The sequence below is a fragment of the Trichosurus vulpecula genome, chromosome 4, assembly GCF_011100635.1.
Source record: "Trichosurus vulpecula isolate mTriVul1 chromosome 4, mTriVul1.pri, whole genome shotgun sequence".
In the NCBI taxonomy this organism is placed as follows: Eukaryota; Metazoa; Chordata; class Mammalia; order Diprotodontia; family Phalangeridae; genus Trichosurus; species Trichosurus vulpecula.
The window spans coordinates 345815909-345838016 of record NC_050576.1 but is presented as its reverse complement, the minus strand read 5'-3'; positions in this window follow the sequence as shown (position 1 = coordinate 345838016).

Genomic DNA, 22108 nt, shown 5'->3' with positions numbered 1-22108 from the left:
ATCTAAACTATTTACATTCCTATATGGAAAGATAATACTTGTAACTTTCATCTTTATTAGGGCAGTTAAAAGGAGTTTAAATAGAGAACATTTGGATGTGAGTCAATTATGTTTTAATGGTCTCAAAAAAAAAATAAAGGATGAGAAAGAAGGGGAAGGAAGACAGAAGAAGTAGCCTCACATGAAAGAGGCATGCAAGGAAGAATTACTACAAAGTAAGGAAAAATGGGGGCCACAGAAGGCAATACTTGAATCTTGGTCTTATCATAATTGGCTCAAAGAAGAAAGAATACACACGAATAAACACACACACATGCCATACACACACACACACACACACACACACAAAGTCATGTATAAAAGTGTAAGTTAACCAATAGGGAAATAGGAGGGGAATGAGGATAAGAGAAAAAGGGGGGATGACAAAGGGGAGGGCAGATTAAGGGTGGCACTTTATTAGAAGCAAAATGATCTTATGTGGAAAGGCACGGTAAAACAAGAAAGAAACAGAAGATAAGGGGATGGAGGGAAATACACAGTAATAATAATTGTGATTGTGAATGGGATGAGCTTGCCCATAAAACAGAAGCAGATAAAAGAATGGATTAGAAACCAGAATCCAACAATAGGTTGTTTACAAGGAATTCATTTGAAACCAAAAAGACATGTATAGAATTAAATAAATGGCTGGAACAGAATTTAATATGCTTCAGTTGGGGTGAAAAATGCAGAGGTAGTAATCCTAATTTCAGATGAAGCAAAAAAGAAAATAGACTTAATTAAAATATATAAACAAGGAAATGACATTTTGCTAAAAAAAAAGAAAAAGTACCATAGAAAATGAAGTGCTATCAAAGATTTCTGAAGTAAGTTTCTCTGATGAAGACCGCATCTCTCAAATATAGATTGAGTATATAACTCTGTCAAATTTTAAAAATAAGAGGTATTCCCCAGGTGATAAATGATCAAAGAAAATGAAGGGAGTTTTCAGAAGAAAAAATGCTCTAAATTACTACTGATCAGAGAAATGCAAATTAAAACACCTCTGAGGTACTACCTCTCACTATCAGAAATGACAAATGGTATAGGGAATGAGAGAAAAATAAGTATACTAATGAACTTCTGGGGGAGTACCAAATTGGTCTAACCATTCTGGAAAATAATTTGGAACTATGTCCAAAGGGATATAAAATAGTGCGTACCCTTTGAATCACTAATACTACTACTAGGTCTATATTCCAAAGAAATCAAAGGAAAAAAAAATAAAGTCCTGTATTTACAAAAAAATATTTATAGCAACTATTTTGTGGTGGCCAAAAATTGAATTGGGGGGAATGCTAATCAACTTGAATGGTTGAATAAGTTGTGGTATATGATTGTGATGCACACTATTGTGCTGTAAGAAATGACAAGGGAGGAGGGAGGTGGTTTCAGATAAAAAAATGCCAAGACCTACACGAACTAAAGCAAAGTGAAGTTAAAAGAACTGGGAGATCATTGTTCATGATAACAGCAATGTGATAATGAAAGACTTGGCTACACTGATCAACACAATGGTCCAAATTAGTTCTGAAGTATTTATGAAGAAAAACTGCTACCCATCACCAGAGGCAGAACTGATAAACTTTGAGTGCAAATTGAAGTATAATTTCTCACTTTACTTTTTTTTGCTCTAAAAATGGATAATACAGAGATAGGTTTCCCATAATTTCACATGATTGATAATCATATTGATTGACTTCTCATTGGGCAGGGGAGGGCATGAGAGATACATAGATAATCTGGAACTCAAAACTTATAAAGAAAAGAATCTTAAAATAAATAATTTAAAATGAAAGTTCCTCTCCCTAGCATATTTTTCTCATTACAATTGGCAGCCATTACTGTTATTTTAATATTGGTTTAATATGTATTATATAAAGAATAATCTACTCAGTACCAATTCGTGTGGAAGACCCTAGGAATTTAGCAACAAAAACTGAAATAGTCCCTTACCATGAGGACCTTACATTTTAATGAGGGTAAAACCCCACATATATAAATAAGCAAATGAAGTAAAAAAAATACATGAAGTTTGGGGCATTAACTGCTGTAGGCATCAGAAAGCCTTCTTATACGAAGAGACAATTGAGTGAAGCCTTCCTTCTTTGTAAGGAAGTCATTTCCAATCCCTGGCACTTTCCATATTCCACATTCCTGGCACAAATTAACCAAGATCAGAATTTTCATGCTCATAACTTTTTAAATGACAACTTAATCCATGATTTTTAAATATAATACAAAGCAGGGAATATGGTTAGTACATTTAATAAATTGATGATATTTATTTTGGCATATGAAATTCTGATGAATATGCAAAATGTCTCAAACTTTCTACCTTTAAATATTCAAACTGGCTTATGAAGCAGAGCCATGATCCATTAGCATTGAATCAATTTTAAATGAAGCTACCGAAATATCTTTTCACCTTCTTGAAATTATAGAGAAAAACAATTCCAGAAATTTCATGTAAAGCTCCTCCTCCTCCTTCTCTTTGTTTTTTTTTTGGGGGGGGGCATGGTGTTGCATTAATCCTATCCTTTTTTTTGTCATCTCTGCCCTAGGATGGAGTTAAGTCATACCTTTGGCACATGCTGACTGTATTATGCTGGTAAGGTCATTTCACCTCTTAAGTCCTTAAGTGGCTCTTAAAACTCTAATTTTCAGGAAAGGTGCTGAGGAGACTTGGCAAAGGCTATTTTCTCATCTAGGAGAGTGTGGTCAGGGACATCTGGGGAATCCCCACAACCCTTCCATGTGGTCAGTGAATTCAAAATTATTTTCATAATAATATTAAGATGTTTTAATTTCTTCTATTGTAAATATCAATAGACATAAACAAATAATCAGGAATGGGAGTGTGACAGATCACCTAGACAGGACCACATGCATTTACAGGTTGAGAGAGGCTTTATAGGACTCCACTAAGCCTTCAGGAAAGAGCACAGCACTCACTGTCTACCATGAACTATGCTAAATATCAGAGATATATTAAGAAAAAGAAAGTCGTTACCCTATAGGAGCTTACATACTAATTAAAGAACCTAACATGTAAAGATAGCTGAAAAGCAAAGAGCGACAGAAAGCAGGGTGGGAGGGAGATAGCTATGTATGGGCATGGTGGTAGAGTGTGGGAGAACATTATATCCATTATATCACTATGAATATTTCAACTTCCTGCTTTATTTTACTGTGTAAATAAATGTTTCTAGTATTATTTTATTTGAAAAGAAAAAGAATGAGCACAGCACTCAACATGTGGCACTTCTGACATTTAAAAGTAAGTTGGAGCAGTAGCCTAGGCTGGTGAACCATGAATTGCCCAGTGTGAGAGAAGATTGAGATGCTTTGAGTTCCAGACTCAAGGAAACCATAATCAGAGGCAAGGGAGTTAGCATGTGAGTGATAAGGAAAATGAGAGAAGAAAAAGACTAAAAGTAGTAGAGAGATTTGAGGAAGAAAAAAATCTCAAAAACTCTGGACATGAACCAATAATTAAACAGCAAAATAATATTAACAACAAAAGGAAATATGACCTCCAAATCCACTAAACAAATTCAGGCATCAGTGAAAAAAAATACTACAGATTTAAGGAAAACCATCCAATACTAGATGAGAAAGAGGAACCTGTAAAAATTTGAGCAAAACACAGAATTACAACATACTGTTAAGAGTTTAAGCAGTTTAAGATAAAAAAGAGAATTAAGAGAACATAATTTATGTCGTATGCCACAAAAATGATGAATGGAGTATAAAAAAACTTGAATTTGCAATGGCTAGCCTCACCAAAGAAACAACAGAAAGAATAATAGACTGGTGAAGTGAAGTGAAATGAAAGACATCCTAGAAAAAGAGAAGCAAAAATATGACATTAAAAGAAAATATGCTCACTATGCAAGGAAAACACAGGAATCTTGAAGACAGAACATGTAGAGAAAACCTATGGATAATAGCTTTCCTAGAAAACTACAGGACAAAAATGTTAGCACATAATAGCAGATATAATATAAGAGAACCACCCATAACTTCAGAAAGTAGAAAATGAAATCCCAATAGCAAAATCTTACAGGTTACTTCCAGAAAAAAAAATCTTTGTTTAACGATTTAGGACAAAAGATGGATATTTTACAATAAAGAAGTGTTTGACCAACAGCAACAGAGTGACAAAGAGACTAGCAAAAAAAACCTTCTTTCTAAATATACACAAGGAGACAGGAGTGAGGGTAGAAATCTAAAAGAGGTAACAGTAAAGAGGTAAAAAGGGTACTATGGATGGAACCTGGCAGCACCTTGCCAACAGGGGAAACAGTACTTTTTTGGTGGAGACAGATGCGAGCAATGAGGGGGAAGGTGATATCTATTGTCTCAGAAAGAGAAGAGCCTATAGGTGAGTGAATGAAGAAGAGGGGGAAAGAGTGAAAACAGCAGGGTAGAGAAAGGAAGGAGGCATTACTTTGGAGACAGTAGAGAATTCTATTGACAATTTTTCTTTTAGGTAAAGAAAGGTGGTCAATGAATGGAGATGACGACCTTACACTGGATATGTGCTGGGGGGATTTAGTGCTTAAAAAGTCTACTTGTTCTGGGATGGAGGGAGTTGGAACACCTAGGGGCAACTGGCAACTGTAAGGAGTAAGACAGCATGGACACAGAAAGAATAATTCCAAGCAAATGTAGAAAAAAAGGGTTAACAAGTGAGGATATTGATCAGTGGCCTGCATAATCAAGGCTGAGTTGGGGGAGTCAGTTTCGTCTCTGGTACCTGTAATAACCGAGATTGTTCTGGAAGTGATTGTAACAGCAAGCAATGTGGAATTTGTGTCGTCTTTTGTTTTGGAGAGCTTCTTAGCATTAAGGCAATCAAGTGCCTTTGATTGAGTCTTGCTTTTGTTTCTAGGAAGGCCCACACTCTTTGTCTAGTTAGGCCATGAGAGGTGTGAAACCCTCAAGAAGTGTGAATCACTCTGACCTTGAAGAAGTATATATATACTGTAAGTTTAGCATTTTGTTTGGGGCTCACTCATTGGAAGAGTGTTGGTGTGGAGACTCTGGGTAGCCGTTAAGGAGCCTCCCCAGCTTTGAAAACCCAGATGTTGGTTCTTCTCTATCAGGTAACTATAGACTATAAGTTTAGTTAGACGGCTAGAAGCCTGTCTGTTGATTTGTGTTATTTGTTCTCTTTATATTTTCTCTGTGTGTAATTTCTGTTTGTATTGGCTCTGAAATTTGGGGTGCTGACTTTTTCCCCTGAAATAAGTGAATGATTTATGTATGTTTAATTAAAGTAAGATTGTTAACCCCTTAAAGTTGCTTTTCTTAGAAAAGCAGATCAAAGAACCCATGCAAGAATCTCTCCTGTGTGCTGGTGTTATTAGCCTTACACAGCCAAAGTAGTGACAATTAGCAATGTTGTTATAGTGATGCCTAATGGAAAAGGAGAATAAGTGGGGCAAGACCCACAAGGCAGTGGCAGGAAGTGCCTCAAGGCAAGAGCTAGAATGACTACCTTCTAAGCTTTGATTGCATGAAAAATACAGAGAAAAGAGAGAGGCCAATTAATTGCAGTGGTTATGAATCAGAGAATGAGTGTCTTGATTCAACAGAAAAAGATGGTTGATGGAAAGAGTTAGATAAATCCCATTTGGATTGGAAGAGGTAAAAAAAGACATTAACCTGAGGAATAAGACTAGATGAATGGGGAGGGAGATGCAGAAGGAATATTCTTGACTGAGGAAAAAAGAGAGGAAAGAAAGAGAGAGAGAGAGACATAGAGAGAGAGAGAGAGAGAGAGAGAGAGAGAGAGAGAGAGAGAAACACAGACACATATATGAATGAATATGAAAAACAAACTAATAATATCCTAAAGAAAAGGGGTACTGAATGAGAAGAGGGCTCGTGGGTGAAAAGAAGAAATCCTGTGAGAACAAAGATACCTTTGAAAAAGATTAAAATAACTCAAATGAAATAATAGTGTGTTTACAGCAGAAGAAATAATTTGAAATTTAAAAACTTCTTCACAGACAACATTAATTCATCTAAGATAGGAAGGGAAGTGGTCAAATGGGCAAAAAACTCTTTGCATGTAATTTCTCTGATAAGGGTTTGGTATCAAAGATATGTAAATAATTAATAAATCTATATAAGGCTAACAGCTATTATCCAATAGATAAATGGTCATAGAATATGAACAGTCTTCAGAAGAATTGCAAAATATTCACAACCACATTAAATAATGTTCCAAATCACACGAGAGAAGTACAAATCAAAACAACCCTGGAATTTCACCTCATACCCTGAAAATTGACTAAAGTGACAAAATATAGCAATAGTCAATGTTGGAGTATTGTCAAAAGTTATGCTAACTACTTTGTTATTGGTGGTGCTATGAAATGATACAAACATTTTGGAAAGCAATCTGGAATTATGCAAAAGGGAAAAGAGATGAGCAGGGAAATTCTATTGCTATCAATATTAAATTTAATATACATTGAAAAGTAAACTTTGAATAATACAATTGCATATTTTATATACAATGAACACAAGTTTCATATACATTCTCATTGTTATTCTTCATATTGAGAAGTATCTGTGTTTATAATTTAACAATTCATACTTAATGTTTTTTTAAAGAATGACATGTAAAATTTATGGAAAATTTCATCACCAAAAATCTACTTGTCATTCATCAAAAAATGACAGTAGAAAAGCTTTACTGTTTTTTATTGCTTTGCTTTCTTTTAGTCTAAGATATGCCTGAAAAAATAATATAACTATCCAAATGTTATGAGGACAACTTAACAGCTACTCATCCCCAGAAGCTGTTTCATTGCTGAATCATTTAATTTACCATACTGAAGCATACCTTAGGTATTTTCCTATTTATATGACTATAGTTTATGAATGTTTCATGGGTGCTTTATATGAGCACTTTACTTGATGAAGAGTTTTGTGTTGCTTCCTTACTGAGTTCTTGCAGGAATTAAAAATATAAAAAAGAAGAAGAAAGGGAAAAATTAAAATTTGTCCTGTAAGTATTCAGTAGTGGTATGAGTATGGGTGTAGAAATGAGTCACTTGAAAACTTAAAGATAAATGACTATAAAAAAATATCTATGGAAAACTAATGGTACATTGGTTTTAGCTTGCGAAATATTAAAGTTCCAGTATTCTTAATGTCCCCCTAGTGACAATGAATTATAGTACTACATTTTAAAGACTCATAGTATGCTTTCAGATTCTAGTGTGGAATAAAGTCATAAAACATAGGTTCTAGTTATTTCCTGAGAAAGATACTTCTATGGAGTGAATAATCAAATTGGTTGAATATAATATTAAACCCAGAAGAGTTATTTTTGCTCTGTTGAAATTGAAGCTTAGGAGCTAAAAATGCATTTATTTATCTCTTTTCTGTGATATATTTTGCATATTGAGCTAAATAGTTCTTGAATGTTTTACAATATGTGGTGCTTGTTCATCTTCTGAATACTAATGAATGTCAAGTTGTGTTCTAATGATCTCTCCAAGGGGAAGCCTATTGATCAAGAAAAGGCTACATCCTTAAAAATAATCCCAAGGCAGTCATCTTACAGCATCCACAAAGTGAATTAAAAGTGGAAATAATGATCGCTCCTGCCTATTCCAAAAGCTAAGTTTTAAGTTGGTGAAGTTCAAACAATAGATTTCTTTTTAAATGTGGCAAATTGAAATATGGAAGTGTCTAATTGCATTACTATTTATAGGAAGGGATTTATTTATGCCCAAAGCTCACAAAAGAATAGAATAACTATTTGGGGATATCTTTAATGACATCTAGATAATTTTAGTTATTATTCTTAGATGGAGTTTATGTTAGACACCAATTTTGATAAATTTTTATTACAATAAAATTAATAGAATTACACAATTGTATGAGTTCCTTTTGAGAGTGAGGCTCAATAGGACTTGATTATGAGATAGGTACAACATATTTAATTCACTTAGAAAATGGCAGTATATTCTATATGTTTACCAATAAAACCCTTTATGTAGAATGATTAGCACTTTAGTGAATCATTAAGTTAAACATCCATAGAAACTCAGAAACGCAAGGGTTCTTACCAGTCACAATATGTGTAGCCTCTGACTCCATAGATGGGCATAGGAAACATACAGTGAAAATGCTTTGACTTGGGAGATGGACTAGCTGGCTTGAGGAAGAACAAGGAGACCAGTAGTATCATTGAGTTGAAGAGTATGGGGGGCAGGTGGTAGGGAATAAGGTGTAAGAAGACTAGAAAAACGGAGAAGCAGATTATGAAGGGTTTTGAAAGTCAAACAGATTATTTTTATTTGAACCTATAGGTGATAAGTTGACATGGTGATCCCATTTAGGAAAATCAATTTGACAATTTAACTGGACTAGATTGAGAGATTTATGGAAAAGGTGACCAAACAGCAGGCTATTACAATAGTCCAGGTGAGGTGCTCCACTATAGTTGTGGCAAAGACAGAGAAAAAACATGTAGGAAACGTTACAAACAAAAAAATATACAGGCTTTGGAAATGAGATAAATATGGAAGAGAGATATATGGATTTATGGAAGAAAGAGAATTAGGAACTGAAGATGATTCCAATGCTGTGAGCCTGGGTGCTTGAGAGTGGTGGTACCCAGGACAGGAATAGGGAAGATAAGAAAAGGGGAAGTTTTGGGGTTAAAGATAATGAGTCCATTTTTAAACATGTTGAGTTCGAGATAACTATAGGACATTATGTTTGAAATATCTAAAAGGCAGTTGGAGATGTGAGATTGGAAGTCAAGAAGGAGGATGGGGCTAGATGTTCGATTTGAGAAATGATAATTGAATCTATGGAAGCTGGTGAGACCGCCAAATGAAATAATTTAGAGAAAGGAAAAAGATGTCCCAGGAATAGAGTCCATGGAACACCAATGTTTAGCAGGCATGACCTAGATAAAGATACAGTAAAGTGGAATGAAGAACAATCAAATAGGTTGCTCTCTCAGTTATGTAATACAGTATTATCTATATTATCTGTTCAAGTTTGCTAACACAAAGATATTCATGGGGTGCTTGTGCTTGGACCTAATTCTAACATCACATTTCCCCTTAGCCTCTGCCTGGGTGCCTGTGCCTGAACTCTAGTTCTAAAATCACAGCTCTCTCTAGCTTCAAAGTATTGGCCCAGGCAGCCTCTCTCCAGTTCAAGGGCAGCATGCCTTACCAAAACAACTAGTTCCCAAAGCACATTCTTTCCCAGGCAGCCTCTCTCTAGCTAAAGGGCAGTGTGCCCCCAAATTATCTCTGCTTCTTCCTCAGTAAGCAGCTATGCACAATTATAGATTGATTCATATGCTGATAACTGACTATACACTGAGTCTGATATGTATCCTAGACATAGTCAAATGTATACTCTCTTACATTGATCTTGTCTAACAAGACATGTGATGGAATCCACCTGGATATTCCCAGTCATCTGTGAACTTTTGGTGACTTAGCGACGTTTCACAGGCAAAACTATACCCCATGGTAGCCCCGCTGTGGGCTATTTCCCAGTGAACTCTGCGTAAGATATCTGCACAGTAGATACAAAAAGTGCATGTTCCTTTAAGAACTGACCAACCCTTAATCATGCCCAAACCACTCCCTAATCCCACCCCAAAACACCTAATTGACAGATATCATCCCTAAATCTTGTACTTAAACTTTCCCAGTAGCCCTGTATGGTTGCAGGTTCCCTAAGAACTCTTGCCCTCTTTATTTACATAAAGTATAATAAATCTTTGCCTCCTTGACTTAAAGAATGCTTGGGTCTGTGAATTCATTCCAGGTGGCCTTGCCTTGGAAACTTTGGTTTGGGATTTCTACATCCCTGGCTTCATTTCTCCCTCAACAATATCAAATAAGTTGAAATCACTATCTGTGCTTTTTTAATTTTTAGTTTCTTATGGGATTTCTTAGTTTCTTATGAGATTTCTCAGTGTATTGATGTCCATTCAGGTTACTTGTGGCTACCAAGATTCATGTTGGGAAGGAAGGAAAGAAGGAAGGAAGGAAGGAGGGAAGGGGGGAAGGAAGGAAGGAGGGAAGGAAGGAGGGAGGGAGGGAAGACAAAAACAAGAGCAAAACACAAAAGCTTTGTCTGTGTTGCCTGTCTCTAGCTGTGTCAAATATATTCTTTCTCATCTATTTTCTGCTTTCCCTCACAATGTCTACAGTTTGAATCTCCTATTCCTTTTAAAAATTATTTTACTAACTTCTTTGCTGAAATGCATTTCTACCCTTTTGTCTGGGTTGTCTTATCCATCTCTTATCAGATGGATCATAGAAAGACATTCCTGAAGACCATTCACTTTCTCCTTTCACATGGAAGTTAACTTACATTCATAACAAAACTAGTGGCTACTTTAGGATGAAAATCCCAAATTATATGGAGTCCATCAATGGTAATTGATCCCTGGGTGCTTATACTTCATGGACCCTAATATGAACTATGGCTTTCCCCTGAAACTCCTTTTGCAACTGTCATGACAAATTACCTTTTATGTGTCTCTATACCACTGGGGCCTGTGAAAGTCTTCATTTAAACCTGCCTAGCTACTTGTATTGTACAATGCTAATATCCGCTAATCTTCCAGATTTTAGCTATTAACATCACTCACCATCAGTTCTGTGTCAACTTAAATAACCTTCACGATCCTCAGCTTTGGAGCAGGTAATAAGATTATCTGAATCAGCTTGGTTCAGTGCTGAGAGCTCTCTTGCTGGAAACAGAGAACCTGAGTGCAAATCTCACATTTGACAACCTACTACTCTACCTATGTGACCTTCAACAAATTACAAAACATGACCAGGTTTCAGTTTCATTATCTATAAAAATCTAATTAGGCAAGAATGTCTCCGAAGTCCCTTCTAGCTCTATATTTATAGTCCTAAAAAACATTCATTGGAGGAAAAGACAAAATAATTCACAAAAGAGGAGGAAAATACCCGGAAAAACATAACTAGTTTATAATTAATGATTAACACCTCATGAATCAGATCTCAATTCCACACACCATGAGATGGTCTCACTTGGGTCCACATTCCATGTTAAGGTGAAAGTTCTCATTATACCAACATATTTGATTTCTAACCTAAGTACAAGGAACTCAAAAGCTAAATGATCTACAAAAAGTAATGAAATTTTCTTTGGTCCATAGACTTTACAGATACAGTATTTGTGGTATAAGTTTCTAGGACACAGTGATTTCTTTCTCAAACATCCTTATAATAAGACAGTTACTACTCATCTAGCAGATTACTGGTATTATACTTATTTCAAGATATTCCATTCAGTCATATTTTATCCTTATACTAGGCATGTTCCAAATCAGTGGAGTAGAATGTATTATATGAAGTAAAGCTAATTTAATATAATTATAACAACTTTAGCTAAATAGCTGTTGTTTCCAACCTCATTCTTTCAATTCAATGGGAAATTTGAAGGTTAAATGCCTACCTAAGGGGAAGAATAAAGAAAAGAATAATAAAGGAATGGAAATTCCACTATTCTAAAAACAGTGAGATGTTCAATACTCTAATCTATTTTTCATTCACTCAAGGGGGCATATAACCTAATATTTTTTTAAAAATTATCAATAACCAGTTTGAGTGTAATAATTTTTGTACAAAGGATTGCTGTTCAACTTCAGCAAATGTTTATTAAGTTTCTAAGAAGTATTAGACAGTGTGTTTAATACAGAGGCTATAAAGGCAAAAGTGAATCCTTCTTTCTCTTCATTCAGTAAGCTAGTAAACAAATATTTATAAGCTCATGTTTTATGACATACAATGTGCTAATTGAAAAGCATAGAAAGATAGGCAAATGATACCTATCCTCAAAGGCATCATATTTTTAACTGTGAGATACTAGGTAAAGAAATAGGAATAAACACATATACACATATCTGTAAATATAAGCATATATAGTTACCTTCCATTATTCCAACCATTCAATGTATTTTATTTATTTATTTAGCCATACACACACACATACGCACACACACACATACGCACGCACACACACACATACACACAAATAGAGGAGTATGTATGTTTGTATAGATATCTTCCATTTATTCAGTCTGTTTATATATTCAGCATATATGTTATGTAAATACATATGTACTTACATATACAGGAATGTAAATATGTGTATATTAAATTGCATATATATTTGAATATCTACAGAGATACCATGTATTTGTGCATATTAAGAAATATATGTATTTGTATCTCTGTTATATCTGGGTATAAACTCATTCAGACATACAATAGATTGAATGATAGAAGGTACCCTCCAAAAAGCCTCCTGAAAAAAAATGGCATTTAAACTGATCATTGAAGGAAAGAGTAAGGAATTCAGATGTAAAGGAAGCAGTTAGGGATTATATTCTTCATGGGAAATAGAGAAATGGAAATAGGTCTCCTATACAAGAAATGACAAGTAAGCCATATGATATAGACTAGAGTATGTAGAGGGGAGTAACTTATAGGGAAACTGAAAAAATAGGAATAGGTCAGGTTGCAAAGACCTTTAAATTCCAGACTGAGGACTTTATATCAGGTTGTAAAAAAAATCTGGCCTCAGAGACTTAGTGGCTGTGTAACCCTAGGCAAGTCACTTATTGTCTTACTGCTTCAGTTTCCACAACAGTAAAATGGGTATCTCTGTTAAAAGGATCATATGAGATGATTTTTAAAGTACTTAATAAACAATAATCATAACTGTGCAAAAATCCTTAGAGCAAGTTTCTCTGAAAAAGGCCTCATTTTTCAAATATATAGAGAATGGAGTCAAATTTGTAAGAATACAAGTCATTCACCAATTAATAAATGTTCAAGGATATGAAGAGGCAATTTTTAGAAGAAAAAAATCAAAGTTATCTATAATCATATGAAAAAATTATCTAAATATTGATTAGGGAAATGCAAATTAATATAATTCTAAGGTTATACCACTTATCAGGCTGGCTAATATAACAGAAAAAGAAAATAACAAATGTTGAAAAGGATGTGGGAAAATTAGGACATCAATGTAATATTGGAGGAGTTGTGAACTGATCCAAATATTCTGGAGAGCAGTTTGGACTGTGCATACTCTTTCACCCTGCAATACCACTACTAGGTCTTATTAAAGAAAGCCTCTTGTGAACTATTAAATGGAAGATACCCCAGGCCCCAAAAGGGGACCTGGAATGAAGCAGAACCTGATCACAGTTTACACAGATTATAAATACATTTTATTGCCCAAGAAGAAGCCTACAAACTGGAACAATGTCTATTCTGACATGTTCAAGGCCCAGATAGAAAGAGTGAGCTATTTATATGTTTCAAACAAAGGGAAGGAGGGAATTTGGGGAGAAAGGCAGGAATGAGTTAGTCCCTGTTCCCAAGGAAGGGGAGAAGCAGAAGGGGTAGGTAAGGAATTCCAGGTGTCAGATATGTGGCCCTTTGATACACAAATCAGCCTGACAGTTCAAGGCCAGGGCACAAACAGTAAGATAATGGAAGGTAAAACAGGAAGTCTCTGAAGATAAGAATGTCTCTTGAAGGTCCATAAATCACCAAATGGCTCAGGGTCTGCTTCAAAGCTGATATGAGCTTAATTGGCTTCAGAATTGCTGATTTTCTGCATGTCCAGCTAGGTTTACTCTCAGTTACCACAAAGGATTGTTAGTATGTTAACTCAATACAATCAGTCCTCTTATAGTTTTTCTGGTTACCTGGATAACTGGGGGTGAGGAGAAGAGGGTGAAAGGCTCAAGCAAATCAAGGTATCCATTCTCACAATCTGTTATCTCAAAGAGATGAAAAGAAAAAGACCTATATGTCCAAAAATATTTATAGCAGCTGTTTTCATGGTGGCAAATAATGAAATTCAGGGGATGACCATCAATTGGGGAATGGCTAAAGAAGCTATGGTATATGGAATGCAATGGAATACTATAGTGCAATAAGAAATAATGAGCAAGCAGATTTCAGTAAAACCTGGAAACACATCTTCTACATGAACTGATGCTGAGTGAAGTGAGCAGAACCAGAAGAACATTGTACACAGTAATAGCAATACTGTATCAACTGTGAATGACTTAGCTATTCTCAGCACTGATCCCATTTCCAAAATTTATTTTCCTGCCCTAGATGTTATCGAACACTATCACTTCACTATGTTATCCTTCACTTCTTTTATACTTTTTTGTCCTCCACTATGATTAGCCTTCATATATCCAAACAGAAGAATCTCTTTAGGACTCAGAACCTAACACTCAATTCTGGAAACATACATTGGTGCCATTTACGTATCTGAACCAATTAATAAAGTTTGTTGATGACTTGTCTTGAAGCCTTCCCCATCAACAAGATGAAAGCAATATATAACCCCTCAAAATTTCCTACAGAATTTTATACGGATTCACCTTTTTTCCACTACCTCCTTCTATCTTGTATCTCATTTATTTATGTATGTGTTATATCCCGCTAGTAGACTGTAAACTCTCCAGAGCAGGCACTATAAAACATTTCAAATTTTTATACTATATGCATATAATAGATTGTTAAATAGAGGTTTGCTAAATTCAAATTTATAACAGTACGACCTAATTCAATAGGAATCCAAAGACATCTTTATTTTTTTTAACTTCAGAGTATTAGGATTACAGAAAAGGGTGATTTACTTTACATTTAATGAAGACTATTTCTGTGGGGAAACATTTACTTCTTGCATTGTTTGCAGGAAGGACCCAAATTATTAGTGAAGATGAAAGGCAATTCTGTGAAAATACTTCAGCGCAAGTTTGTAGTAGCTTATATGAAGAACTGAACCTAATTAAGATATTCCCTCACCAGCAAATAATGATAAAAGGATATTGGATAAATAAAATAGCTAAGTTTACTCATGGTAGTGTAATTGTTGCCAGAACCAGACGCAGTTTATATTTCACTCACTTATGCACATTCATATTTGTAGATATACATATACACATCCTTTAAGTATATATGTATGTATATTTATATATGTATATACAATGATAATCATTTAATATCAATTTAGTAACTTCAGTAAGGGACAGAGCCTGAACTTATCAACCAGAAGCAAAGCCGGGACCCTAACAGCTTCTTTGTCCTCTTATGTCAAGAAGCCCAGATGGGGCTGACTTAAGAGCATTCTTTCCTCTGTCTATGTCCATTAAGGATGAGACCCTTAACTCAAAACACTATTTTGAATAATGGGACTTTTCCTTATTTCAGTGTTTTATGGACATACACTCTGTTATGTTTGTAATGGTAAAGAAAATACAGATGTCCTGGATCATAATTTCAATGGACATTTTGTCAACTCTCTCATCTTATTGTATTTACAACCTATCCAGTTAAGAAATTCCTTTCTTATACTATGATTAAACATACATGGAGATCACAAATTTTGAGTGACACAGACATGCTGTGTGGGGGCTGTCCTGAAATGCATTTAAGCCTTCTCATTCTTTTGTTCAGACAGTCAGAACTTAATGCTCTGGCTCCCTTTATGAACAAGTAAGCTAGCTTTGCTACCTTTAAGGGAATAAACAATATGACCTAGCTTATTTGCCTCCTTAAACCAAACTTTCAGGTCAACAACAGATATAATACATATGAAATGTAAACATTCTTCATGCCACAGTCGGTATTAACAGGAGGACCTAGTATGTCAACTGATACAAAATGTTATTATAATATTGTCGGGGGCGACACCCCGACCACCGCCTCCACTTACCCTGCCCTCGGGTCTTCGGACGTCTCCGGCTCCTCTCGGGGGACGCGAGAGGAGAATCACCAGGCACCTCCGGAATGAACAAGCAGCTTTATTGCCTGGCGTACCAAAAATCCCACTGACCCTCTCTGGGACGCGCCTTATATAACCTATCGGGGTGTTCCGGGTTGGCTCCTCCCCAGTTCCTCCCCGAGGGTGGAGCTCCTCCAGTAAGAGCCGCCCCGGTACTGAGGTGGCGGAAGCCATACAGGCATTGCCACGTCAGCAGGTCCAGACTCCCTGGCGTCTCACTACCCTCTCGGGGGGCCTAGGTCCAGAGCGCCCCTAACATAATATTTTTCTGAAATAAAAATTTTTACCCCATCTATATTTACCTTACGAATAAAACTGTGTCAATTGTGAACAGTTAATTGATCCATCATGATTTTTGAGATGTTCTTAGATTCCAGTTCTTCAATTGATCAAAAAACAATGAAACTAAATTTGTGTGGTTTTATACTAAAAAAAGATACTATAATTATATTAGCAATTTTGAGAATTAATATTATCAAAAGTGCTGATGAAACACAAAATGCAGCTTTCATCAAGTTCTAAATTTACATACACTATTTTCTTTTAACTTATCTTCTGTCTCTGTGTTGACAAATATTTTATTATAAATGACCAACATAGAAAAAAAAAAGAAAATATGCCTTAGATTAAGTGAATTAGATTTACCCTCAAATATTCCTGTATTCTCTAAAAATCCATCTTTTTGTCTCCATTCTTTACTTTCTCTAACCTTACCCAAACTTTTCCAAAAGTATTGTTGATAGTTATGTTGACTCAATTACCCATAGTTCCCCACCCTATTTATCAATCAGGGCAGGGCTGATGGGGATGTGGTGGGCAAAGAGACACCAAGTCTGCAGCTTTTGTATTACTTGCTCTTTGTTAAGTTCCTGTTAGCTTGGAGAAGAATTGAGATTCAAGAGCCCCCTTCTTTTGCTGAAGTGGACTTACCTGGATTATTTTACAGTTGCATATAAAAGCTGTCCACACCTTGAAGCTATTGCTGATTTCCAGTGATCAGCCCTTCAAGGTGCTACTCATAATAAAATCTTTTTAATTCTTTGTCCTGAATTTTGCCTTATTAATCAGGGTCAAAGCCCAAATGAAGAATTTTCCTTTCAAGATATAAACTTGTCACTCTTATATATTACTGGGAACTTCCTTTATGTTTAGTGGGGATGAATTTTCACCCATCTGTATTTCTCTCATTCACTATTCTGGTTGTCCAGAATATCTGAGAAGTGATTGGGGTTAAAGACAGATTACGGCTGTCAAAATCGTGACCTAATTTGGAATTTATTCCATGACTATGACCACAACATTGCCATATTTAATCATCACTGGAATCTTATAAATGCATGTTATATCTCTGTGCCTGACATAGTACGAAGACTACATATACATAAACTTTACAAAATTTAGAGATTTCAATATTATTGGTCAATCACTAAATAAATTTCAAATGCTAGCCAATAGAGAACAGGAGGAAAGTTGGAAGAGAGACTCAGAAATGTTGACATCTATACATCAGTCAAAACAAATTGAAGGGGGAGATCAGTGGAATAGGTTAGGTACATAAGACAGAGTAGTCAACAATTACAGCAATCTACTCTTTGATAAGCCCAAAAAATCCAGCTTTTGGGCTAAGAATTCACTATTTCAGAAAAACTGCTGGGAAAATGGGAAAATAGTATGGCAGAAACTGGACATAAACCAATATCTTACACTGTATACAAAAATAAAGTAAAAATGGGTTCATGATTTAGGAATAAAGGCTGATACTATAAGCAATTTGGAAGAGTAGGGAATAGTTTACCTATCAGATCTATGGGAAAGGGAAGAATTCATGTCCCAACAAGAGATAGAGAGCATTACAAAATGCAAAATGGATAATTTTGATTATGTTAAACAGAAAAGTTTTTGTATAAACAAAGCCAATGCAACAAAGACTAAGAGGGAAGGAGAAAATTGGTAGAAAATCTTTACAACCAATGTCTCTAATAAAGGCATCATATCTAAAATGTACAGGGAACTGAGACAAATTTATGGGAATAAAAGCCATTCCCCAATTGAGAAATGGTCAAAGGATATGAACAGGCAGTTTTCAGAGGAAGAAATTAAAAATATCTGTAGGCATATGAAAAAATGCTCTAAATCACTATTGATTAGAAAAATGCAAATCAAAACAACTCTTAGGTACCACATATCTCCTGTCAGATTGGCTAACATGACAAAACAGGAAAATAATAAATGCTGGATAGGATATGGGAAAATTGCAACATTAATACATCGTTGGTGGAGTTGTGAACATATCCAGCCACTTTGGAGAGCAATTTGGAACTATACCCAAAGGGCTATAAAAATGTGCATACCCTTTGACCCAGCAACATCACTCCAAAGGCTATCTCCCAAAGAGATCACATAAGTGGGAAAAGGACGTATGTACAAAAATATTTATAGTAGCTCTTTTTATGGTGGCAAAGAATTGGAAATCAATGGGATGTCCATCAATTGTGGAATGGCTAAACAAGTTGTGGTATGTGAATGTAATGGAATACTATTGTGCTATAAGAAATGGGGAAGATACTGACTTCATAATAACCTGGAAAGTCCTACATGACATGATGCTGACTGAGAAGAGCAGAAACAGGAGAACATTGTACACAACCACAGACATATGGATTCTGTGATGACTAACGTTGATAGCCTTAGCTCTCCTCAGCAATTCAAAGCTCAAAGTCAGCTCCAAAGGACTCATGATGGAAAAAGCTAGTTACATCCAGAGAAAGAACTGTGGAATCTGAATGCAGACTGAGGCAAACTATTTGCTCTCTTTTGTTTTCTCTTCTTTTTTGGTTTTGTTTCTTCTCTCTCATGATTCATTCCATTGGTCATAATTCTTCTTTGCAACTTGACTATTGTGTAAATAAGTTTAATGTGAAGGTTTATGTAAAATCTATATCAGACTGCATGCTGTTTTGGGGGGGAGGGGGGAGTAGAGGGAAGGGAAGAAAATTTGAAACTCAAGAACTTGTAGAACTAAGTGTTGTAAATGAAAAATAAAAAATCTAATTATAAAAAAACCCAACAAATTGAATGATTGCACTATTTTAATAAAATTTTTATCACTTATTTTTTTCCCTCCGTATCGATGGGGTGATGGGACCTGGGTCCCTAAAAACCCTAAGACCATATCTCTGGAAGCTTCCCAATCTCTCAGCAAGCCCCTGTCCTTTGAGAAAATTTTCCCTTGTAGAATACATGTAGGTCTGACCCTGTAATTACTCATATAAAATACAGGCACAATGTGCCTGGCCCAAGAACTCTTCCTTGTGTGTGAGATGGATAGTGCGTGAAGTCTCCTCAAGGGTTAATAGCTATCTGAACAGTTTTAAGCAGTTAGATTAGAAGACCAGCACTAGTGTGGGGGTATGGAAACACTGCTACATAAGCTCCAGGCACGCCTGACCAAGTTGACCACAGATATCCTGTTTTTCATGAAGACCTTTGTCCTTTAAGGAATTTGCACAGAGTTTATCTGCATTTAGATTGTGCACCCTAAATCCCAGCCATTGGGAGGAAGGGACAGAAATGGGGAGACGTCTTGTGTTAGGACCAAAAGTACAGGTTTTTTCCTTGGCCCCAATGTCTTCCCCTTGGGTGATGTCCTTTCTCATGAGAACGAATAATAAATACCTTTTCTGATTTTGGGCTCGGCCTCTGAACTCTTTCTTGTGCTGTTGCACACACTTCCACCAGATCCCCAAGGTCCCATGTCTCTGACAACTCCCTCAATGTCTTGCATACTCCCTGCACCTTCCTATCCATACTTCCCAAACCCACCTGGACCCTTAGATTACCTAATTAGTATCCTTGGCATTTCTTTCCCATGCTCCTTTTCTATATAAGCTTTGGATTCACCTCCATTAGGTCACAAGTTCTGTAAAGGAACTCTGCCTGCTTCTAATGGCATCACAATAAAATGTCTCTTGACCGAAATATGGTTTGAGCATGTGAATTCATTCCAGGCAACTCTGTCTTGGCATTCTTGGGGTCCCAGCACCACTAACCTCTACCCCAAACCTCTTCAGATTGTGGGTGTACATGCCTATAGCCTACAAATGAAATATTTCTAGGGTCTTGTTTTTATAAACAATTTAAAGTGTAATCACAAAATCTTCATTTCAACTACCTGACCACCTGGGATGGAATGCACCAGGAGCCCAGATACAGAAGCAGAGCAAGATTTTATAAGGTTAATTATACCTGGTCCATCCCTTCAGAGCTGGGATTGGTCCCATCTCTTCCAGGTTACAGTCTCCCATATATTGCCATTACATATTGCTCCTTGACATGATCTCCCTCCCAGTCATGTCAGACACCTGTACAGATAATGAGGCTCTAATTTTACATGGGGTGTGTCAGTTACTATGCATGAAGCTATTAAGCATGAGTGCTACAGGTCTAACTTACCCTTTGACTTACTTTTAATTTCAGATTCAGTTGAAACTGGTTTTTCCCTTTTCTGAGAATTGTTTCTTCTTTCTAATCACTATTCCTTTCTAATCCCATGACTCCCAGATGTTTCTTTGTGTGGAGGACAAACTTTATCCCTTTCTAACAAGTAATAATTCATATAGTTACCAAAACCAATAAAGAGGAGGGAAAGTAGGCTAAGATTATTGACAATTTAGGTTCCACATGTAACCTACATTTATATTGTTCCGATTTTAAATGTTTTCACTAAATTTGATAAAAATTTTAAAATAAGGCTCAACAATTGATATGCAACAATAAAATGACTACTCTCTTTCCACTATCCAAAAGATCACAATGCCCTGAGATGGTAGTTATTTCAATCGTCATTTTTAAAAAATCATTTTAGAAAAAAATAAAGTCATATTTTATTTTTTAAACCAAAGCAACTTTCATCTGGATGCAAAGGAAAATCTTTGAAATGCATTTTTGTTAGTACTGTAGGTAAATCACAAAGAAGCAATGTCAAGGGTTATACTTCAAAGCTTTTTTAGATATGACAAATAGCTGAAATTGTATCTTATTATTCTGTGCTTGAATTTGGCAGCCTTGGATCATTCCCTGATAAACAATAATTTATGTCACAACTCCTTAGCACATACTATAATTAGGCACAATTATATGCACTCAGTTTATGTGCTAGAGAGTCCTATTGCAGATTAATTTAGAAGCAGCACAGAGATCAAGTTGATTATTCCCACAGAAGCTCATTTAGGAGTGAGTGCCGTCATTATAAAGCCATGGCTTCCTGGGTCCAATTTACACACAGCCTTGATCTACGAGCAGCCACCTATAGTGTAATTCTAAAAAGTGCATCATTAGAGGTGTCATCCGTGGGATAATTGAAAATGTTGTAGCAGAAGTAACTGAGATTTGATTAGAAGGGATTGCTCCTAAAAGAGAAACTGGAAGACCGGAAATTTTAAATGTTTTTTTCCAAGAAAACTATTTCAGTCAATAAATTCTGGCTAAGCAGAAACAATACAAAATATCAATCTTTCTCAAGTTAAATAGTCTCCAAAAGTGACAGCAAACAGAAAAGTTTTCTACAAATGAACACTTGCTAGGGGCAGCATTAACCCTTGAAAATTTTACCACTTATATACTATAAGTGTTGCTTATTCCAACTCCCACTCTAGCATGTTGAGTTTCCAGAAAAAGACATTTTCCTCTCTGGTTGGAGGTATCTTTCTAATACCATTGCTCACGAGCCAATTCTAGTGTATTCTCTTCAATACCAAATGTCATTACCAGTAATTACATCTTTAATGCAATTAGCTCCCCAATATCATTTAAGCAATTAATACAAAGTAGAAAGAGGATAGTTACTGAAAAGATAGTGACATGTTACAGATCCTCTTATCTCCCCATCCATGAAATCTGGAGCAGACTATTCCCCTACATCTGCCCCTGGGTAGATTAAAATTGTTCCTTAAAATTAAAATTATTGCTACAAACACTGTCCCCCACTAAATTTACATCTTAATGTTGTATGTGTTGAAACCTAAGTTGTCTCAGTTACCTTTTGTGTTGTGGGAGTCTCTGGAGGGGAGGAGACACTGAGTCTGCAGCCTTTTTTATGACCTGCAAATGGTCACATTTTTGCTATCTTTGCTAGCTGAGATGCAAAAGCCCAACCTCTTCTGCTGAGGTGGTCCTATATGAATTTTCTTAAAGTTATCTAAGCTGTCCT